At 44.1% G+C, this 9,767-nt stretch overlaps 1 long non-coding RNA gene across 1 annotated transcript in view; it reads left to right on the forward strand.

The window, feature by feature from the left end:
- LOC138283206 (uncharacterized) overlaps positions 1–3,778 on the forward strand; it is a 48,170-nt gene extending 44,392 nt beyond the window's left edge. Inside the window, exons 3-4 of the long non-coding RNA XR_011201127.1 lie at positions 2,155–2,222; positions 3,274–3,778. This is a non-coding gene — a long non-coding RNA (uncharacterized lncRNA). The remainder of the gene's footprint in view (positions 1–2,154; positions 2,223–3,273) is intronic.
- Positions 3,779–9,767: the final 5,989 nt, after the last annotated feature.

Raw genomic sequence — 9,767 nt, forward strand, 5'->3', positions numbered from 1 at the left:
CTATAATTGGCAGCGAATATAACTGAGCTCTTCTGGTGATTCCTGGGTCTACAAGTTGGCATTTAGGACATTGTGTACAGTATCTTCGAATTTGGGCATAGACTTCGGGCCAGTAAAAACGTCTCAATAAGTACTCCTCTGTCTTTTCCCGGCCACAATGGCCTCCTCCCGGCTGGTTATGAGCTAGGAATAATACCGGGGTCCGGTAGGGCTCAGGGACCACTAGTTGTCGTTTCTCCCCATTTACGGTCCTAGATACTCTATATAATAAGTCCTTATGTACAATAAAGTGAGGGCCTACCTCTCCGTTAGAGTCACTTTTGGCATTTCTCCATGCGTGCGTGAGGGTGGGATCTTCGCGTTGGCTTACTCTAAACGATGTTGGGGCGCTGGTTATATTGGCCACTGTTTTCTCCCCTTCCATCTGTCCTTGATAAGAAGCATGTTTCTGTTTTTCAACCCTTTTCTCCCTCCTAGTTAGTTTTTTCCGTTCGTGGACGCTATCAATAGGGGTATCCCGAAATGGTGCTACTCCCCACCAATCAGCAATAGGGTCGGGTTTCCGAGTTTGGTCTAGAATGTCATTAAATCTCTGATAGTCAGTCCCAAGAACACATTCTTCGATCAAGTTAACCATGATTCCCATGGCGACCAAGTCATGATTAGTGTTCCACTCTATTTCTACTACTTCAAGGGGATACTGAGCTCGATCCCATGAATGCAGCATATCGTCACCCAGTGTTCCGCCTTAGATTTTACAGATTTGACTATATCACGACGTATCACTGACTGACTACATCCGGAGTCAATCAATGCCATGACCATTTGTCCATTAATTCGTAGAGGATATTTAAAGGATGTATCGCCTGCCCCTATGCACAAGACTCTCCCTCTTGTAACCCCTATCTCCATAGGTTCTACTCCCTCATGTTTCTTGGGACAGACTCTGGCTATGTGTCCCCACTCCCCACAACTGAAACATTGAGGTTGTTGCATGGGGTTTCTCTCTGCTCCCCGAGAGGAGGGACCTGGCTCCTCAAGGTTTCGTCTAGGTGTATATTGAGGAGGAGTTGCAGGTGGCTTGCCTAGGGGTCGAGAAGGTTGGCCTTTCACATCCACGGACCGGTGATAGGCGCACGCCAAATCGACCGCTAGTTCTGTGTCGATCTTAGGATGTTGTCTGATCCAGTTCCGGGTGCTCATGGGTAGGGAGTCTAGATACTGTTCTAAAATAATGGCCTTGATGACATCTTCGCGGTCGGTCCCTAAGGGTCCCAACCACTTCAGTCCTAGGTCTTTCACGCGGTAGTAAAATGTACGCGGATCCTTATGTGGTCCCCATTTAACTTTACAGAACTTTGATCGATAATACTCAGTATCATGTCCCACTCGTTCTAATATACTCTTCTTAATTTCGGAGTAGGGAGTGGTGCCTCCAGGATTGGCAGCCTGATAAGCTGACTGGAGAGTACCGGTTAAGAGTGGAGCAATATATTGACCCCACCGATTTTCAGGCCATTGAGCTGATGAGGCGACCCTTTCAAAGTTCGTAAAAAAGGAGTCGGGATCCTCTCCCTCCTGATACTTCTGTAACACCGAACTTGGTACATTAGGATGTACCTTACTGGCAGCAATCGTATCGGTCAGTTTTTGCATAGCAGTCTCATGAACTACCTGATTATTGGCCATTATAGTGGCCTGACTTTTCAATGCGGCTTGAAGAGCCTCTCTGTCTTCTTTGGCCTCCCTTTGTTGTGCCTCTCAGACTAATTGGAGATGGCGTTGACCCTCTGCCAATTGTTTTATCATGTCCTCGAGGGTGGGGTTCTCTTCCATGCTTGCAATACCTCTGTACAGCCCAAGAGGAGGGAAAAAATGTAATCTCCTCAGTTCTCCAAAAATCCCACTTCTGACACCACTGTGGTGGGGCGTGGATGTTGGGCTTGCTAGTACAGAGGCTCAGACCCAGTTTTATAAGGGTTTATAAGGCCGAAGCCAGGATTTTATTGGTTAGTAAGAAGAAAAAAAAATGTCAAAAAGTAAACACTCGAAACTGGTCTCCTGTTTAGTCTTTTCTCCGAGGAGTCTCTGTTTATAGGTGCGATGGTGTATGCAGGTCCTCAATGTTTCCTTCTGTTCTCTCTTTCTTTTTAGGGTTGTTCCACGGACGGCTTCTTCTTGGATGCTCGTGGACTCTCGACAGAACAAGAGGACAGGTCACGGTAAGTGGGACGGTAAGTTATTATGTTGTTATCTTATTAGTAGAAGGGAGGGGTGTGAGGGAAAAAACTATAGGGGTTGGTGTAGTTAGGGGGGGGGTTTGGTGGGCGACTATTGGGTCTGTCAGGGTAGTGCCAGGCGGTGGACGTGCTCTGTGACTTCCCCAGTTCCCCAACCAAAACTGCCCTGTTCCCCTTCCACCCTCCCCAGTTCCTTTTCCCTCCTTTCTCCTCCCTCCTGCCCCTTTTGAGTAAGTGTCCCTGAATAAACCCCGTACCTTGTTTAGCCACGACCCCTCCTGGGTCGTGGCAGGATTCTTTGTCTTCTCTGGAGGTTTCTCCCTCTCCGACGTGAGTGCGGGGTTGCTGCTCCTTCCTTCTGGGTTCGGCTACCGGTGATTCCACGTTCTTCCCTTCTTTGCTCCTCTCGTCCTCTCCTCCCGTCCCTGCTGCGGCGTCCCTTTTTATCGGGCTTTTGGCGTCTTCGGAGCCGACCACCCGGAAGTCCGGTTGCGCTCCGTGGTGCGGGTCTGATGTGTCTCTATGACAACGCGTCATGGAGAGGGAGGAAATACTCCTCTGGCGCCAAGGCTGCATCTCTGTAGGCGAGGTGTATGACACCCGCCTAAAGTGCGTTATATCATCCTGAGTGTAATGGATTAGTTGAGAGGTTCAACCGAGTTTCAAAAAAGAAACTATATCCTTGGCTAAAGATAATCATCTTAACTGGAAACAAGAAGTAATTAATAAAGTTGCAGTATATAGACATACTCCACATTCTACAACAGGACAGACTCCTTTTGTTTTGTTTCGAGGAAGACGAGGGAATACTATTCTGGAGCCACATTGGGTCAATGAATTTTTGAGGGAGAAAGGAAGAAAGAGTGTTAATGGGGATTGGAAATTCAGGGAACAAGAGAAATCTTTTAAGAGTAAAAGTTATTTTGATAGAAGGAATGCAGTGAAGAAGACTTTTGTAAGTGTTGGTGATTGGGTTATGGTCAAGAATCCTGTGTTGAAGAGTAGTAATAAGAGGTTTTGTTTTCCTTTAAAGGTTGTGAAACTTTTCACTAATGCTGTCAAACTGAGTGATGGCTGAATTTGGAACTTAATCAGAATAAGTAAATTGAATGCTTATGGTATGGGTTTGGATACTTTAAAGTGTCAACATGAGGAGAACACCTGTCCTGCTGACAATATGGATACGAGGAAATCTGAAAGGAACATAAAGACTCCTTCACACCTAATAGACTACATCTTAAATGGACGGAGAGAAAATATTTCAAATACGGTGGATGAAAGGCCAAGGAGAAGTATCAGGACTCCGTACCATCTCAAGAACTTTGTTATGAATTAATGGAGATCTTTGTTTTGCTTGCATATTTGGTACCTTGAGAATTTGTTTTATCTTGATAATTTTGTTTATGTTCTTCTTATTATTGTAATTTTTAAAGTTTTTGCCATTCTTTTTGGTTATGTTATATAGGGGGGAGGTGTGTTGTAATGGAGATAGAATTAGAACCTCGGGGGGTTCGGGAATGCGGGGCGCGAGTGTGAGAGAGAGACGGTTGGTTCAGGAGAGGAGCCTGGGATTTTACTTATGGAAACTCTTATCTTTGAGAAATAAACAATAAAAGGAACATTTCCTTACCTGTTCTGGGTCATTCGATTCATCATAACATATTTATAAAGCAGAAGCATCGTCCAAAGCTTCAAGGCGCTAGTAGATTGACAGAAAAATGCCAGTGAGAGAAATAAGAGTGCTAGCAATACTAACTGAATAAATGAGTTTTAAAAGCCTTCCTAAAAGCAGAGATTCTCTATCAGTGGAATAGATCTAGGGAGAGAATTCCACAGGGGAGGAACCAGAAAGGAGAACGTTCTCCTAATATTTGTTTAGACACATGTGGGAAAAGCAGTAAGGACACATTGTTAGAAAAAAGAGACCTACTGCAGGTAATAGCTACCAAACTGCTCTTGAAAGGCCTTTATTATGATAAGCCCTATAACGGCAACAAAGGGCCTTAAACTGTATGCGCCTTTCCACAGGAAGCCAATGCAGTACTCATCAGGCATTTGATACATGATCAAATATACACAGCTTAGCAGCCAACCTAACTGTTTACCCCAAAAAGTAATATCTCAGTTTTGTCTCTATTTAAAGGTCTATTTTCGTGCCAGGGATTGGTGTAGCTCCATCCAATGGCATTGTTCTGTATCAGTGAGCAAGCCTTTCAGTGAGAGCTGTAATGAAAAACACACCTCCCCCTTAACACTTCACCCCTACGATATTTGGCATGCTGAAAGCCAAACATACCATGTCAATGGAAATTGACACTTAACCATAACAGCATAGTTGCTATTGAGGGTTAAGGTTGATAAAATATACATTTTGATACTGGGACCTCAAAAAAGATTTTTAATTTAAATTGTGTAATTGAAATCCCTGCAGACAATTTTCTCCACAAAAAAAAACTGAAAACGACTGGGCATTAGGACAAATCAAACAGATGTGTAGTGGTATCTTTTCATTGATGTTTTTTTACTGGTTAGGCATATTTGAGCTCTGCCACTTTTAATACAAAAACAAACAACTACGAACCTCAACAAAAACAAACAACTACGAACCTCAAGGCGACTGGCCCATCGGTTCGCCAGAGCAGCAGAGGGATGCACTTGGCTGCCCTCCGCGGAAAAACAACTGCTCCATTTCGAGAACTCCACAAAGCAGAAGCTTTTTGTGCCTGTAACAGAGCCACCAGCCACTGAAGGTATCGAAACTTTGCTCAGCTTAGTCACCAAATCAGCAGTTGTTTTAGTCTTTAAAACCGCAAAAAGTAGGTGTCTGCTATTGAAAAGTAAAACATGGCCCTGACACATTAGGGCTCATTTGTTTGGTTTCCCTTTCAAGACTGCCATTCTTTTTGATGTGGTCCTGAACAGGAAAAAAGTTTGTCAGAACATCCGCACTAAAGAGGGAGAGTTTTTGAGGCTGGTAAGCTTGTCTAAAACTGCCAAGTCTTAAGTTATTTTCTGAAACTCAGCGAGTCAGTATGGCATCAATGAGAAGGAGGCAGAGTTCCAAATTATCTGTTCCAACGGCATCCAGTGAAGGCCTTTTATTAAAGAAGTAATGTGACAACTTCTGGGCTGTATAATGAGTTGGCATAATCAAGCATTGATATTATTAATGTCATAGCCCCAGTAATTAAGACATCTTTGGACACATTTACTAAAATGTCATCCTGCGCAGCACGGCAGCCAAAAAAGCTGTGCTGCATTGCGCGAGAAGGAGAGAGCAGGACAGAGCCGTATTACAGAAATATGGCCCTCTCCCGCGCTCTCCCTAGCGCTGGCGCAGAAATCTGCTGCTGTGCGCCATGCACACACCTTTGCACCGTAGTGCAAGGGTGTCTGCGTGAATTTAGCGTGGGTTTTGTACTGGAAGGATAGCCTTTTAGTAGAAATTACGACGCTTAGACATGCTTTAAAGCTTTCCCCACCTTGAATGTGTGCTGTTCAGAAAATAAAGGAGAAATTGAAGTATTTCTCCTTGATAGTGCCTAGTTGGAATGAGCGCTAGTTTTTGACGCAAAACCCTGTTTCCTTTTTTGTTTTTATTTTAGTAAATAAGGTTTTGCATCAAAAACCTTGGATGGTTGCACGGGAATGCCCATGCACCACTCATGTAATGCCCCTTTGACGCTAAGTAATGCAAAGTAGTGCTATGCCCTGCTTTGCGTTACTATGAAGTAATTTTCCATTGCACAACAATCTTTGCGCTGGAAAGTAAATAGGTACAAAAATATTTAGGGACTCATTAAGAGGCTGGCGGTCCTAGGACCACCAGCCTCCCCGTGACGGTTGGACCGCCGCACTGTAGGTGGTCCCACTGCAAAGTTACAACTTTGGCAGGCAGACCTGCCTAAAGACTGCCATCCCCACCAGGAACATTGTTTCTGACGTGGGGACGGCAGTCGGGGTTGTACTCAGCCAGGGCGGCACTGAACTCAGCGCCACCTGGCTGATGATAACCTCACTTTCCGCCAGCCTTTTCATGGTGGAGACCCTGCCATAAAAAGGCTGGTGAAATGGCAGTGGTGGGGTCCATGGGGGGGCTGCACTGCCGATGCTCTAGCATGGGCAGTGCAGGGACCCCCCTGCCCAGCCCTGTGGAATGTGCACTGTCTGCTTTGCCGAGTCCTATTATGTAGCGCTGTTCCCGCCGGACTGCCCAGCAGGAACATGTATTCCATTATTCCTGCCGGTCCGCCTGGCGGGAACATTATAATACACTCTGAGGGGATGTCATCGACATGGCGATGGCGTCCTCCCCGTGAGTTGGCAGTCTAATGGTGGAAAGATGTTCTTTATTAAGAAGAGGAAAAGGAGCGAGAGTGTTAGAGTTCCTGTCCAAGGAAGACAGTGTTAGCTCCCTGTTTCTAAATGGGATGCTGTCCGAGATCAATTTTATTTTTTCGATAAAATACATATTCAGCAAATTGCAAAGTTCTTGAATGGGGGCAATCACCAAAGACAACCTTTCAGGCTTAGAGAGTTGTCACAATTGCAAAAATGTCCTTTTGCTTGTTAGCGAACTGCAGTACTTTGTAGGGAAAAAGTAAAGTCTTAGTGAATAATAATTATTCTTTATTATTGCTCACTTTTTTTTTTTTAAGGCCCTAATATCAGGAGAATAGTCTCTGAGCTATTTCCATGCCAATTGGCAGAGCTTCATCTGAACAGCTTTTAATTCATCGGAAAACCATTGGGAAGACTCAGCCAGTCTAGCGGTTTTAGATTTGCACAAAGGGGCGTGTTTATCTCTGGCTGTTAGCAGTTATTGATTAATCTCATTTTCTACTAGATGTGCATCTTGATTAAGATGAGGTGCAGTGTCAGGCAGGGTTTCCCAGAAGCTTTCCTTGTTAACACAATGCCAGTTACGAGAATATTTGTGCATTACTAATATGTTGTCTGGAGCAGTGAAGCTTAAATTTGATTATAAAATTATCAGACCACATACAAGGAAAATCCTCTGGTCCGGTTAGTTGAAGATTAGCTTTTGTCGGCACAAATATATTCTGCACTAAATTAAGACTATTTAGTAGATCCATAAATTCTCGGGACTTCTGACACATTTGCATTTTTGGACCAATAGTTGAAATCTCCAAAAATAATATGTTTTGAATGATCCACTAGAAAAGGAGAGATCACCTTGTAGTAGTGCTGTGGAAAGGATGGGAGGCCCATACCTAAGCATACAGGTTAAGGTCTGCCTTTAAAGTCCAATTTTTGTAGCTGAAAAGTCAATTTCAGGAATTAATTGGCATTGAAGTATGGTCAATTTAAATGTTTGGTGAATGATTGCCAATGCCTCCCCCACCTCTTCTTGCCTGATCGCCTGCTAGGGCCTCATTACGTGGCTGGCGGTCCAGGGACCACAGGCCTCATGGTGACAGCCGCAATTGTGACGGTTTAACAGCCACATTAGAACCCTGGTGGGCAGGCCACCCCAGAGGACCATTGTCCCTACAGCAACATGGTTCCTGATAGGTCGAAGGTGGCCCGAGTTGTAACCAGCCCGGGTGGCGCTGAACTCAGCTTATTACAACCCCACTTTCCGCCAGCCTTTCCATGGTGGTCACCCCATCTGCTTTGCTGACAATGCACATTCCGATGGTGCTGGGTGCCACAGTATTCGCGTCGGCTCCCTTAAGGGAGGCAAGGCCAATATCGTAGCACTGTTCTCATCAGGCAATCTGGTGGAAACCTTGCAATACAATGTTCCCGCTGGTCAGCCTGGCAGGAACATTGTAATACAGTCGAGGGGACGCCACCGCCATGGTGGTGTTGGCCTCCCTGCGGCATTGACCGTCCCGTGCTGGGACCACCAACGTCGTAATCAGGCCCTTAGACTGGAGAATAGAATACTTGTTTTGGAGAGTTGCTACAATGTCTGGAGTAGATTTCTACAAGAGCCAGGTTTCAGAAAAAAAAGCAGAATAGCAAGGTTTTCCATGTCGGAGATGGAAAATATCTAGTTTATGCTTTACTCAGGAGCAAGTATTGAGGTAAACGAGAGATAAACTGCGGGAAATTCTCTTTATATCCATGTTAGATTTCTCACTTAGGACCTCATCACTACGAGTTCTATATATCACAATGTACAAAGGAGAGTAAAAAAGAGGTAGTAAGAAGCCTGTTATTTTTATAATTAATAATTGTCTGAGGCTAACTAATTGCATGGAGTGCTCTAATTTCATCAGACGTATAGATAATTTTTCCAGAATAGCGACTAGCCCCTGGCCTACTCCATGGCAGTGGTGCACGTCTGCGCCACAGCCAATATTAAATAGAGCGAATCAAGATTAAATAGAGCGGGATTGAAACGGCTCTAAATGTGCATTTCCTTAACAGTAAAAAATGCCACTGAGCTCCCTCCACAAGAAAGATGATGAATCTTACCCTTGCAACAATAGGAGCTTAGGTAAGAGTCACAGGAGTAGAGGTAGTCGAGGATCAAAGGTCAACAATTCATTAAAAAAGACAATATGATAGATTTTAAGAGGTCACACAAAAACAGATTCAGTCGCAATTGATATTTGAACAAATATTTCTTGCTAGTCCAAAATGCCCAAAAATGCAAATTAACAGTAGCAGAGCATCTTCTCAACAGTACCTAGCAAATAATGCTGTAGGCCTGCAGCACAGCCAAGACTAAATAAAGAGGGGTCGAAGGAATGCAGTCAACTAGAGCACATTTCCAAACTAGCGGTTCTAAATGATTATGCAGTACATGTATCTAGCTGTTAGATATTTACATACACTGTAAAAATATCAAATACTAAAGGAAACATTCTTAATAGCCGAGTGCTGCTAATGTTCATGAAAATAACTGAAACTGTTTGCCTAGAATTGCGATGAAAAAGTTTCAAGGAGAAGCCATCTTTTATCCCTTGCATTTGATCATGGACATCAACATGTTCATAGAACAATGAAAGGAATACGAAGCAAACGGGTAACTTTACTCTCAATAAACATGCTACATCAGTCAAACTAGTCCACACGTTACTTTTATATGCTAAATCACTCCTTTTTTATTTATCCTTCCTAATGTTCACAAATATTGGGAGGAATAAAAAACACCATAAAACAGGAGGGACATTGCTGCCTTAAAGATAGTTGATCAGGCCTTGACTCCGCCTACTTATGCAGATCTCTTTACGGTCTGTCATCCAGCATGGGAAGAGACATAAAATCGTGGGCAATTACCGTATGTGTCCTGGCCACGGCAAGAAAAAGAGTAATTAAAAACAGCGTTTCTAAAATAAACCTTGCAGCCTTGCCAGTTTTCACAGAGCAGTTTGTCTTGGCTTCCCCAATACACTCTGTACCCCCATCTTGCACTAAATCAGTGAGATTTTTTGTCCCCTTCAAATATCAGGGTCTGGCCCTTCCTCAGTATTTACCCCTGTGACCTTGCTTCAGCGCCATAGTGGGTGGCCCCTGGTCCCAATTCTACAGTTACTCCCTGTGCAGGGTTTC

This window comes from Pleurodeles waltl, chromosome 3_1 (assembly GCF_031143425.1).
Source record: "Pleurodeles waltl isolate 20211129_DDA chromosome 3_1, aPleWal1.hap1.20221129, whole genome shotgun sequence".
NCBI classification, from domain to species: domain Eukaryota; kingdom Metazoa; phylum Chordata; class Amphibia; order Caudata; family Salamandridae; genus Pleurodeles; species Pleurodeles waltl.